General features: G+C 41.8%; 1 protein-coding gene across 1 annotated transcript in view; it reads left to right on the forward strand.

Annotated features, from left to right (window-relative positions):
- Window positions 1-13,801, forward strand: part of lrfn2b (leucine rich repeat and fibronectin type III domain containing 2b) — an 81,572-nt gene that overhangs the window by 39,915 nt on the left and 27,856 nt on the right. The window contains exon 2 of the mRNA XM_079584289.1: window positions 11,066-11,146. The gene's annotated coding sequence lies outside the window, so the exon portion shown is untranslated. The remainder of the gene's footprint in view (window positions 1-11,065; window positions 11,147-13,801) is intronic.

Here is a 13,801-nt window from a genome sequence, read left to right on the forward strand (position 1 = left end):
TCTCATGTGGAAAAGCTTTCATAATTATAAAACCATAAATACAATTGTCTAATATCAGTATGTCTCACTGACAGAATATTTTTATAATAAAATGTGAGAATCTTATGGTTTCCTTCCTTACGATCATAAAATTAAGCATAAATATATCAAACATGATGAATATTAACGGTCAGAAATGCTGTTGTGTGTGGGGAACCCCGAGGTCTTATTGTCACGTGGAACGAAACGAGACCTGATTATAAAGCGAGCTGACGGAAGCGTAACGCCACTTCAGCCAAACCGTTTCTGTGAATATCAGTCCGAACACTTTTATTAGCTTTTCTTCGTGCCCGTCGTCCGCCATGCTAGTTCTCTCCAAAGTCATCTTTGATGTTGGCCAGTGTGTGTGTGTGTGTGTGTGTGTGTGTGTGTGTGTATGGATAGAGTCCACATATTTATGGAAACTTGTGTCCACACATTTTAAATCTTCATATTGTGCTTCTACAGCATTCCCTGCATCAAGCACTGGTGTTCTTCTGCTGGCATTAGCCCTGTTAGAGCGAGAGAGGTGCTGTGTGTGGATTAGTGTGAGTCTCTCTCTTCTGGAACACACAGACACACTTCCTCTGCTGATAGTAATGGACTGAGCTGTGTTTATCAGTCCACACGAGCCGCTCACCAATTCGGTCTAGTGTTCATAGACTGAGGATTGTGGGTTATTGAGCACTGTGCGAGAACTGTTTCCTCTCTGTCTGCACACACACACACACACACACACACACACACACACACACACACACACACACACACACACACACACACACACACACACACACACACACACACACACACACACACACACACACACACACACACACACACAAACACACACACACACACACACAGAGAGAGAGCTGAGAGCTCCTCTAGCTGTCTGATCCAACAGAAATATCAAACCACAAAGGAACATCCAGCACAGGAAATATTGTATTGGGATTTCTCCGTCTGTGATAACAGCCGGATCAGGAGAAGGAAGATTTGAGAATTTCATTCCTGGAAAGCAGTAGATGTGAGGTTTCGTGACCTTAATCTGTGCTCGTGTTCAGCTCTGAGTCGCAGCGCTTCATCTGCATGCAGGACGCGTTCACACACACTCACACACAGCAAACACATCACACACACTCACACTCAACACTCACACACACAACACTCACAGCACACACATCACACACAGCAAACACATCACACACTCACACAGACACATCATACACACACACACACTGCATGCAGGATTCGTTCACACACTCACACACATCACACACACAAACTCACACGCTGCATGCAGGACTCGTTCACACACTCACACACATCACACACTCACACACATCACACACTGTATATCACACATCTATTCCCAGCCCTGCCTGAACCCGATAGCTCTGTCTCTATTACCGTTCAGGCTGTTGTAATTTGAGTTTATTCATTCACACTGACTGAACCCTTCAGTCGAGTTTGATTTGTGCTGTCTGCACATCTGTAATGTCAGGCTAATTCTCTAAACACTTGTGGCTCTTTCACATGCTGTATTTCAGTATAAACCCCTGTGTTTATAAAGTACAGCTGAAGCAGGAGCTGGATGAGCTGTATCATATTAATTAACTCATCCTCCATCATCTCAGCACATACACTGCCCTCCACTAATACTGGTAAATATGAGTAAACACGACTGGGAAAATACATCTGCATTGTTTGATCTTTCATTAAAAACATTCACAAAATTCTAAACTTTCACTGATGTAAAATAATTGAAAGTGGGAGGAAACTCACAATATTAAATAAATGTTTTTCTCCAATGCATGTTGGCCACAATTATTGGCACCACTAGAAATGATTATGAGTAAAATATCTCTGAAGTACAGTATATTCCCATTCATATTTACATTTTTAGCACACCATGGTGACCAGGAACATGATATTGTACAGCCATGACTTCCTGTTCCACAGGAGTATAAATATGAGCAACCGTCTCTGGTTACTACCGTAACCTCGGTTCCCTGAGAGGCGGTAACGCTATATTGTGTAGCAAGGCTGCGGGAACTCCTCCCTTCTCCACTTTTGTTGAAATCTTATAGGCTAACACCAGCTTGGAACTGCTGGCCAATTATCACTAAGTATGCAAATACTGACAGGCTCGTGGGCAGTATAAAATGCATGGCCGCGACAATTGCGTCAGAATCACGACTGAACGCCTGCACAGCTGATCGAACAGCAAACACGGCGGCTAACGCAATGTCTCGCTCACACCTCTCAGGGAGCCGAGGTTACGATTGTAACTGGAGACGTTTCCATTCGAGAGCGGGAACTCTAAATTGCGTAGCTAACGCTGCTGGAACTGTATTAAATCCCACCGTGAGAGTAGTGAAGATAAGCCCAGAGAAACGGGGTCAAGCTACACCAGCCACGGAAGAGACAGACAGTCAGCCAGCCAATAGCCGCACCGCTAGGAGTGCTCGCATCTGATAGGCGGAACTCCGCTTCGCGTCGTGACCGCATTACCACCTCGGGTGTGCATTATTTTTCTAATAATTCAATGGCCTGTTGTCAATTATTCCTTATACTTTGCGACAATTGGCCAGCTGTTCCAAGCTGGTGTTAGCCCATAAGATTTCAGCAAAAGTGGAGAAGGAAGGAGTTCCCGCAGCGTAGCTACGCAATACTGTAGCGTTACCGCAGAATATAGTTCTGATGTGCAGCTAAAGATTGTTGAGCTTCCCAGAACAGAAAGTGTCTGTAAGAAAATAACTAAAGCATTGAAAATCCCCATTTCCACCATCAGGGCAATAATTAAGAAGTTCCAATCAACTGAAGATTTGTCTATATTTGTTTTTTTGCTGTTGTTTTCTTTATGTACTTTATCTGTATTGCTTTGTTTGCTTAATAAAAATAAAATGAGGATGTAACATTTTGATGCAAAAATCTTCATAAGCCAGAAACATAATAGAAAGATCTGAATTATATTTCTTTAAGGATGATAAATGGAGGTGTTTTTGGTCTATAGTATTTGTGGTGCATGAATCTTGTGTAAGAGTTTCTTCATGAACACTCTGTGTCAGAATGATCTCATCCTTCATCTGTGTTTAGTGTGTTTGAGACCAGCACACATGCCCATGTGAAGACGAGATCTGAAAGACTGGCCGTGATCAGCTGTGGAGAATCAAACCGTATGCGTAACACCTCGGACTGGAGCGTTTCAGCAGAGAGAGGGTTTGGCCTGCTTCTGTTTTTAAGAGCCAGGGTTTGAACAGAGCTTTAAAAAATATCTTAAAAAAATATGTGTCCACTGAATTATCTGTCTGGTTTAATGACTCTAGCACTAACGTAGCTCACGTCACATGCTCTTGCTCAACATTAGTGTCAGTGCTGGTGTACAGTGTGTGTTTCTGACCTGTGTTTGCTGAGCATTAGTGTCAGTGCTGGTGCACAGTGTGTGTTTCTGACCTGTGTTTGCTGAGCATTAGTGTCAGTGCTGGTGCACAGTGTGTGTTTCTGACCTGTGTTTGCTGAACATTAGTGTCAGTGCTGGTGCACAGTGTGTGTTTCTGACCTGTGTTTGCTGAACATTAGTGTCAGTGCTGGTGCACAGTGTGTGTTTCTGACCTGTGTTGCTGAGCATTAGTGTCAGTGCTGGTGCACAGTGTGTGTTTCTGACCTGTGTTTGCTGAGCATTAGTGTCAGTGCTGGTGCACAGTGTGTGTTTCTGACCTGTGTTTGCTGAGCATTAGTGTCAGTGCTGGTGCACAGTGTGTGTTTCTGACCTGTGTTTGCTGAGCATTAGTGTCAGTGCTGGTGCACAGTGTGTGTTTCTGACCTGTGTTTGCTGAGCATTAGTGTCAGTGCTGGTGCACAGTGTGTGTTTCTGACCTGTGTTTGCTGAACATTAGTGTCAGTGCTGGTGCACAGTGTGTGTTTCTGACCTGTGTTTGCTGAACATTAGTGTCAGTGCTGGTGCACAGTGTGTTTCTGACCTGTGTTTGCTGAATATTAGTGTCAGTGCTGGTGCACAGTGTGTGTTTCTGACCTGTGTTTGCTGAACATTAGTGTCAGTGCTGGTGCACAGTGTGTTTCTGACCTGTGTTTGCTGAGCATTAGTGTCAGTGCTGGTGCACAGTGTGTTTCTGACCTGTGATTGTAGAGTATTAGATGCTGACTGACAGCTGAAAGCATCTTCACAGCAGAATAAAGAAGCAGATCATGATGAGCAGATCTTCTGGGTGTTCTGCAGCAGATGCTGTGTGGGTCTGTGTGATGAGGATGAGGATCTTCCTCTGTCACTGAATCTCTATTGGACACATGGCAACTGCGTTCATTAGCAGAACGACAGAGGATCTGACGATGAGAACGGAGAACTGTCTGTTGGCATGTGATGATGAGTGGGAAAAACATCACTTCCTCTATGCATTTCTTCTCCAGTGTTTTTACTGGTGCTCAAAAACCTTTATGAAGAGTGAAAGTGAAGGTCAGTCGGTGAAGGTGAAGGTCAGTCAGTGAAGGTGAAGGTCAGTGAAGGTGAAGGTCAGTCGGTGAAGGTGAAGGTCAGTCAGTGAAGGTGAAGGTCAGTCAGTGAAGGTGAAGGTCCGTGAAGGTGAAGGTCAGTGAAGGGGAAGGTCAGTCAGTGAAGGTGAAGGTCAGTCAGTGAAGGTGAAGGTCTGTCAGTGAAGGTGAAGGTCAGTGAAGGGGAAGGTCAGTCAGTGAAGGTCAGCGCTCCAGCAGGGGGTCTCAGCATCTTCTGGTGTCAGTGAAGGTGAAGGTCAGTCAGTGAAGGTCAGCGCTCCAGCAGGGGGTCTCAGCATCTTCTGGTGTCTCCTCAGCATCAGTGTATGTGGATCTGTGTCCTGTGTTGGGAACGATCATGACTGCAGGATCTGAAGTGTGCTGTTCAGATCTAAAGTCACAGAGCCATCAGGTCATGAGTGTTATCTCTGGGATCGAGCTATGTCCTCCTACACCCACAGTCACTCATCTAATATTCACCACCCTGGAGAAAAATGCACACAAATACCATAATTTACTCACACAGAAGGAGATATGTTTGAAGTACAACTGTCAGCCCCATAATAACAGATGTCTATATGACTCACGCTCTACATCTCAAGTCTTCTAAAGTCATGTGATGATTGGTGTGAGGAATAGACCCAGGTTACACCATGGTATTCCGAAGCCTGTGTCTAAAGTCATCAGTGAATAATAATGCATGTTTTATTTTGGTTTCCACAAGTAATCACATGTGATACAGGAGTAAATAATGACAGATTTTCGTTTTTGAGTGAAGCATTGCTTTAATGCGTCCTAATCTGCTTGTACTGAGGCAAATCGCCACAGATTTTCCACTTTCAGGCTCGTCTCATGTGAGGTCATTTCTCTTAAGAGCGTGAGTACCACTGACTGAACAGATGTCAGGTTGAGGTCATGATGTTGAGGTTTTGAGATGTATGAGAAATAACGTGTCTGCAGTGATGGCTTACAACGTTTATAAATGCAGTTACTGGGACGAGCACAACAGAGCTGAGATGAGCAGTTTAGAGAGGAGGACGGCCATCACAGCATCGGGGACATGAGTTTGAGATAAGAAAACATTTTAAAACCGTTTTCTGGAATGGTCTGATCTGATGATCTGTGTGAGATTTGGTGAAGATTGGACAAACCGTTCTAGGAGTTGGAAAGTATTATGTATAATTGTATTCTGTAGGTATTGATTTATGATATTATATTTATTCTGTATGATATTTATGGTCATCATCACACACATTTTACAAAAGCTATAGGCCTGTTTGTGTAGTTTTTGTCTGTCTTTTGTCCACTAGGTGGTGTCGACCCAAAGATATATTTTTTCCATGAATGAGTATTAAATTATTCCCAATAGTCCATTCTCTAAATGCCATAGCTTTTCTCTTGGTTGCGCTGCTTCCAGTAGTGTATGTTTATGTTAGAGATTTTATACAATCATATTTCAGCCACCATGTGTTGCCATGGCCAAAGAGATCTGCCTTCGGCCTTCAGAATCAATAGTGTGGGCGCCTGTAGCAAAAAAAAAAAAATGGTAATGAAACTGTTGCTTTAACCAATCAGATAATCAGTCAGATTTCATCAGCCAATCAGATTTTGATTTGACTGCACCGGGGCCATTTAGCAGGCATCTGGGTGAGAGCATGGGGCAGCATCGTCATGTTTTGCGGTGACTGTCCCTGTGTTCACTGCATCTGTCCGACTTTCAGCATTAGCCTCGATGGCAATAGAGAAGGTTGTTGGGACTGAAACGCACAGATAACCTGTACAACCAAGTAATTGAAGTCTTTTTCAGGAAAGAAATTAGGATGGATTTTGTGTAAAAAATAATCAGCAGGTTAGGTTTGGTGAGTATAATGCTTTTTTTGCCCCCGTTTTTTTCGTGGTGAATATGATTTTCTTTTTAATTTTTCTTGTAAATTTATGATCGAAACTTCATTTTGTTTTGCAAACATTCATACTATTGTAACGTCTGACATGGGACTATTGTAACCCTTGGAGGACAAGACAAGGGAGGCTCCGTTTCTGAACTTATAATCGGAAAGCAAAAACCACTGTACACTAACGCACAAGCCAAACTCACTCGCTCGTGTCTCTCTACCCGGCCTATTCCGAACTCCCCGCATTAACCCTATAACTGCCGGTGCAAAATAAAAAAGCAATGTCACAACAATTATAGAGAGTCAGTGCGCTGCTACACTATTAAAAGTTATTAATTCCACACCACAAAGACACCACTGAAGGCCTAGGTGTGAAATGCACAGCCCGCCACTGATTTAAACTGGCCACAGGACTTTAAACTGTTCAGACTACAGGACTTTAAACTAGTCAGACTACAGGACTTTACAAGTCTTCAGATCACTGTGCTGTTAAGACTACAGGACTTTAAACTGTACAGACTACAGGACTTTAAATGATTTCAGATTGTTGTGCTGTTCAGACTTCCTGACTTTAAACTGTTCAGACTACAGGACTTTAAACTGTTCAGACTTCCTGACTTTAAACTGTTCAGACTACAGGACTTTAAACTGTTCAGACTACAGGACTTTAAACTGTTCAGACTACAGGACTTTAAACTGTTCAGACTACATGACTTTAAACTGTTCAGACTACAGGACTTTAAACTGTTCAGACTACAGGAATTTAAACTGTTCAGACTACAGGACTTTAAACGTCTGCAGATCGCTGTGCTGTTCAGACTACAGGACTTTAAACTGTTCACACTACATGACTTTAAACTGTTCAGACTACAGGACTTTAAACTGTTCAGACTACAGGACTTTAAACTGTTCAGACTACAGGACTTTAAACGTCTGCAGATCGCTGTGCTGTTCAGACTACAGGACTTTAAACTGTTCACACTACATGACTTTAAACTAGTCAGACTACAGGACTTTAAAAGTCTTCAGATCACTGTGCTGTTAAGACTACAGGACTTTAAACTGTACAGACTACAGGACTTTAAACTGTTCAGACTACAGGACTTTAAACTGTTCAGACTACAGGACTTTAAACTGTACAGACTACAGGACTTTAAACTAGTCAGACTACAGGACTTTAAAAGTCTTCAGATCACTGTGCTGTTAAGACTACAGGACTTTAAACTGTACAGACTACAGGACTTTAAACTGTTCAGACTACAGGACTTTAAACTGTTCAGACTACAGGACTTTAAACTGTTCAGACTACAGGACTTTAAACTGTTCAGACTACATGACTTTAAACTGTTCAGACTACAGGACTCGCTGTTTGTAATCTGAGTCTGAAAGTTGTTGTGGTGTTCACACGCCGTGACACTGCGTAAATGAGGGTCACTAACTACACAAGAGGGTCACACACTACACAAGCTGACCACAACTGTCACCTTACGACTCTATCCAGTCCCCAGACACGTTTCCTCACAAAAACACACGCGAGAAATGGAACAGGAAATTAAGCGAAACAGGAGTTGTTTATTTGAAAATAGACGTCAGGAAGAAAAGCAGCCGAGATCCAGTACCTTCAGTGCCCTGTAGATGGAGACATCACTTCTGTTCTAGCTGGAATAATCTGCTGCAGAACAAGACAGGGGCCTTGCAAAACTGTAACGAGTAACCGCAGCACAAATGTACTGGAATAAAGACATATAGGCCTACTACTTATTTAGAAATGTAGTCAAGTAGAGAGTAAAGGCTGCTAATATTGTTGATACTCAAACTACAAAGTAACCAGAAAGAAATACAGTAATAACATTTCCTGCAGTACTTTTCACCACTGACCAGTAAATCAGACTGAAAGCGGGAGAAGAAACAGACGGCTGCTCTTTCACTTCACGTTTTTGATCTGAAAGCTCAGCAAATGATTGTGTAGCGTCTTGTTTGATTTGGCATGTTTATTGAACTGAATGTGAATTGAAATGACAGAAACAGGAATTCAAGGAAATTCAAGCCACACAAGAGATGGATTTCATTAGTCCAACACACTAATAAATAATCACATCTTTACTTTAGATGAATTATTATACTTATTTATTCCCTGATACAACTACAGTTTTATCAACTGATTTTCCACCACAAATAAATATTTACATCACTTACAAATATTTACAATATGTGAACCTATTGACTATATAATATATTGAGTATATTAGAAATTAATTGTTCTTCCACCGTGATCCTTAAAATGAAAGTAATTTAATAAATATAATTACATAATTCAATTAATTCAGTGTTATTTGAAAAACAACATTATTTTAATAACCAGTGTTTCTAGAAATCCTCCATATGGCGTGTGTATGATCTGAGTCTTTAATGCTGAAACATGACACCGTTTGATGTTTTTTCTGTCAGTTTGAATTCAACTTCCTTCAGTCTCAATTCTGCATCTTTGTTTGCGTCTCAATTCATATGCAGGGATTGTGAAATGTATTTTATTAAAATCAGTTCTGCAACACCGTCACATTGTTCTCTGGGATCATGATGATGGTAGGAACATCTGAAAGGGCCACAGACTGCTTAGTTTCCGGTTCCTGATGAACGCTCAGTAATATATTCCCTGAAAGGTTTAGCCAGTGTCTCCTTTCACCCAGTTCTCTCGGTTTCTCTCTCCTCTTCTGTAAGAGTGGATGAGTGGCGTGTAAGGATATACAGAGCTATTGTTCAGGTGTGTGTGGTGACTGAAGCTTTCTCTGGAGCTGAAGGCATCGACCCCAGTAAACATGCATTAAACATGATCAGCAGTCCATGTCTCCGAGGACAGAAACGGCATAAGAAGCTTGTATTGTCCCACCTGCTGCTAAACCCTGTTTGCACATGGAAATCCCTGAAATCAAATTGATGCTAGAACAATTAACCCCTGTGTGCTCGGCATTAATCACAACAAATCCCCCTTATAACACACACAAACTGAATGATATCGCTGTTGGGCGCTGAACCCTCGACGAGCCACAGCTGGACTGAGCTGAAGCTTCAACACTTCTCTCTCTCTCTCTCTCTCTGGTTTATGCTGATCCAGAACCAGTACATCAGCTAGGAAACAGCAGATCTGTACCAGAGACTGTTAATAAATATGGGCGTAGTGTCCGTGACATCACCCATAGTGTTTCTGAAGAGCGTTTTTGAAACACAAAGTGGGCGGAGCCGGCCGTCGCCATCTTGGCAGCACGTCACTCCCGGATAAACGACAATGTGTAGCGAGGCGGATTGGCTGAGGTGACGTGACGCTAACAGACAGCAGACAAACGGCTAGTCGTGACATCAGCGGCAATCCATCTGTCACTCAAGTGGCCACGCCCTTAATTATGCAGAACTTTAAGGCTTAATATAATTTAAACGGATGAGTTATAAAAAAATGCACCCCCTCACAGTTGTCATGAAGGGCATTAATTAGCTATAGATCAAAACCACTTTTTATACCAGGCTGTAAACACATTTCTTTCTGCTGTAAAGTTGAGCATTTCATGGGGGTCAATGGGATTGACTCTCTTTTGGAGCTTGTCTCTAGTGGCCAGTGGATGAACTGCAGTTTAAGTCACTTCAGTGTTGGTTTCAAGAGAGAGACAGGCAGGTTGCCACTTGGTCTGTACAGGCTTACACCCCTCGTTTACATTGACCGATTGGAAATGAGAGGAAAGTGGAGCTGGTTCTCTTCAGACCTGCAGAAACTCTGTCCTCAACAGGTCAAAAAGTACACTTTAACATACTTTTACATATCAATACTTGATATTGGTGGGGACTTAAAAGTAGTAAAAATGTGCCGAATACCAGAATTGTGAACTCTGCGTCCACGGATGGATGTGAGGTTTAATGTGGTGTTTGTGAAGACTGAGCTCAGGACAAGTTTGGTTTCATCAGAAAGTGCAGGGATTTACAGACTCTGTCCAGCCTCAGGCCAGAGACACTCACTGCTCATCTCCTTCCCTCATCATTATTGCCAGTCATCTTTATCTTTCATTACTCCACATTCACATTCAGTCCCATCTAACCCAACGCTGCTGCTTCCCAGAACCCATTGCCGCAAACACACATCCCCAGTCCTGCAGCACAGGCTGATTTTGCGAGGACCAGTCGGGCAGTCCTGAGGTTGGATGAAATTACCAGCATCAGTCTGAATAACATCAGCAGGCTTGAGTTTCTCTAATCATTACATTTTGTCCCAGGTTGTAGAAGTATTAAATATTCTTCTTATAATTAAATAAATGAATTGTATTAAAAGTAATTTCTTTAAAGGCCCACTGAAGTGCATTGGAACGTGCAGCTTTGTTTAATGCGTTGACGTAATTTCCACTGAAACAGGAAGCTAAGGCAGAGGCGGGACATTTTGAATGGCCACTCCCCCTTTTCAAATAGCCAATTAAAATGAATGCATTTCATCCTGCCCTCTGAGCTTTATGTGCTGTGTATGTCTGGTAATAATGTAATGATTTTGCACACGATGCCCACACATAGACACAAAGCTGTAGTCATGTGATTGTGTCAGTGAGTGTGTTGGTCCCACTCACACATGATCATGAGAGAACGCTCACCTGATGCTCTCCTCTCCTCAGGTGTGTCATCATCATCTTCGGTTGGAGACGGGAGGATCCTGAGACGGACTGACTCTATGTCTGAGCAGCGGCTCCATACAGGTAACAGCATCATTCCTGACGTCTCTGCTGACTCTCACTGATAAAGTACAGTTAGGGGTGTAATAATATAGCGTGTCACAATATATATCACAATACAAAAATGCAACAATATGTATCGTGGAATCGTGGATAGTGACAATAAGTATTGTGGATAGTTCACCCAAAATAAAAATTACTGTGAGGAAAAAATTAAAGTTCACACAGTTTTAGTGTCAGTAGTACTACATTAAACTATATAATGTTGAATATAATATATAATAATGCAATGGGGGAATATGTGTGGGTCCTGATAATGCCAAATGTCTGATGTTACCAGTAAAAAGTGGCCTACATTATTTTAAATATATCTAGTCAGAGTGAAAGCATGTTCGTCTAAAATAATTCTGTATTTTCAGCTTCAGAATCATGACTATTTTTATTCTGGTGTCACTATTGTCCTGTGCATTGGTTTTCCAGCACCAAGTCCAAGCCTATTCATTTACACCCACAATGTAATGCCAAATTTAGCATTTTAATCAACTACATTTTTTGTTAACCTTTTTCATATGTCTCGGAGTATAATAATATTGTATTGTGAGTTCAGTATCGTGATATGTATCTAAATGTGACATGAGGGTATTGTTAGACCCCTATCTACAGTGTTAAAATAAGTAGAATATGTGAGTCATTCCCTCTTAGCAGCCACTGATCCTGAAACCTTACATAACTTCTGCTATATATCACACAGTCATTCAGCTGTGAATATCTGCGGCACACAGCAGTTCTGCTTCAGGCCAGCTCTCTCAACTCTCCTGGAGAAATAACGGCCAAATGGCTAATAAATCATATAAAACAGTGCACTTTTATTCTGATTGCTTTTGAACCTTCATCGTCAGAATCATGGAATCAGATCTCTGGTGTTCAGCCCAGATCCCGCTGCACATTAACTTCTGTGCAGAGCTGATAAACACCTCCTGCATGATTTATAGCTGGGCGTGTCAAACATTGTACAGTGATGATGGCAGTCAATAGGAGTATGTGCTTTAGACACACATACGTGTGCAGCTTGTGTTTGTGTTATTCTTCTATACATTACATCATGGGTGTTATTTGAGCTGGAGACAGGATTCATCCCACTAAATAGTTGGGACTCCTCTAGTGTTAGACTTTACATGAAAAAGCAATAGCAGCAGACAGTTTATCTGTGGCTTGTTCTGGAGGGAAACTGCTTACCGCAGGACTCCTGTCAGGATCAGTGTTATTTTTAGAGCGGCAGCTTTGTTTGGGAAGTGTTTCCCAGCGGGATTATCTGCCCTGTCGGGGGCATTCGAGTACCTCGTTGTTTTAATCTCTCAGTGTGACTGTAAGTGATAATAGATTATGATTGCAGAGCTGATCCCGCAGTGACCACAGCTCAACCTCAATCCGGCATCCTTACGGATCGCTTCAGTCCAATCTAGTGGGATGAGCGGAGCGGCTCCTCACTCCTCTTAGAAGATAATTTATGGCGAGTACTAGACCAGCCATCTTTGGCTTCTCTCACTCTGATCCTCTGGAAAATTTCATCAGCGGGATGCAGAACTGATCCGTTCAGTATTAAAGTGCTGTCGCTTCCTTCCCAGAGAAATTGCCAATTGATTCTGCTTTCAGAAGATGAGCTTTTAGTGTGACGTCCAGAACAAGAGAGATTGAAGTGGATTAGTTTATTTTCTGACCTCTGTGTCCAAAAAGGCATCCGCTATGAAAGCATCTGTGTGGATGTGAAATATTAATGCACTGATAACTCATTTACAATGCAGATTTATCACGTACTCTAGGGATTAGGCCGATCAGGGTCCTGCCGTTCTGGAGGAAACGCTTTCAAAACTCAACAATATACTACAAGCAATATACATAGTACATATTTTAGCCTCTATTCCCTTTTCCCTGAGATGAATGGGAACGCTAACGGACAGAGGTCTCCAGGTCTCATATTGTACATCAAACTCTTATTTGATAACTAATTTAGTGTGGAGGGTTTGATAAGTAATCTAGTGTTGTGGGTTTGATACGTATTCTAGTGTTGAGGGTTTGATAAGTAATCTAGTGTTGAGGGTTTGATAAGTAATCTAGTGTTGAGGGTTTGATAAGTAATCTAGTGTGGAGGGTTTGATAAGTAATCTAGTGTTGAGGGTTTGATACGTATTCTAGTGTTGAGGGTTTGATAAGTAATCTAGTGTTGAGGGTTTGATAAGTAATCTAGTGTTGAGGGTTTGATAAGTAATCTTGTGGGTTTGATAAGTAATCTAGTGTTGAGGGTTTGATAAGTAATCTAGTGTTGAGGGTTTGATAAGTAATCTTGTGGGTTTGATAAGTAATCTAGTGTTGAGGGTTTGATAAGTAATCTAGTGTTGAGGGTTTGATAAGTAATCTAGTGTTGAGGGTTTGATAAGTAATCTTGTGGGTTTGATAAGTAATCTAGTGTTGAGGGTTTGATAAGTAATCTAGTGTTGAGGGTTTGATAAGTAATCTAGTATTGAGGGTTTGATAAGTAATCTAGTGTTGAGGGTTTGATAAGTAATTTGATAAGTTATCTAGTGTTGAGGATTTGATGAGTAATCTAGTGTTGAGGGTTTGATGAGTAATCTAGTGTTGAGGGTTTGATGAGTAATCTAGTGTTGAGGGTTTGATGAGTAA

This window comes from Phoxinus phoxinus, assembly GCF_949152265.1.
Source record: "Phoxinus phoxinus genome assembly, chromosome: 16".
Lineage (NCBI taxonomy): Eukaryota > Metazoa > Chordata > Actinopteri > Cypriniformes > Leuciscidae > Phoxinus > Phoxinus phoxinus.